This window comes from Buceros rhinoceros, unplaced genomic scaffold, assembly GCF_000710305.1.
Source record: "Buceros rhinoceros silvestris isolate BGI_N320 unplaced genomic scaffold, ASM71030v1 scaffold32348, whole genome shotgun sequence".
In the NCBI taxonomy this organism is placed as follows: domain Eukaryota; kingdom Metazoa; phylum Chordata; class Aves; order Bucerotiformes; family Bucerotidae; genus Buceros; species Buceros rhinoceros.
This window is the reverse complement of record NW_010426810.1, coordinates 21,782-22,082: the sequence shown is the minus strand read 5'-3', so window position 1 is coordinate 22,082 and position 301 is coordinate 21,782.

Below are 301 nucleotides of genomic sequence, written 5' to 3'. Positions count from 1 at the left end.
CCCTGCAAACGCCCCCCCGGAACGGGCCTGGCCCCCGGCCCCGCTCCCCCGGGGCTGATCAAAGATGGATCGAAGATGGATATTGCGGGTGAAACGCAGCGCCGGGCGCCCCAGCAGCTCCCCGTTACCCATTGTCCACCCTCGCCTTCAGAGAGGCCGGGCTGCCGCCACACGCAGATAACGGAGCAGCCCCCCACCCCCTAAAATAATAGAGATAATAAAAATAATAAGGGCTGGTGCTGGCTGCAGACAAGCGATTACGTCGCAGTGGATTCGCCGCTGACTGGCGTTGCAAACCCCT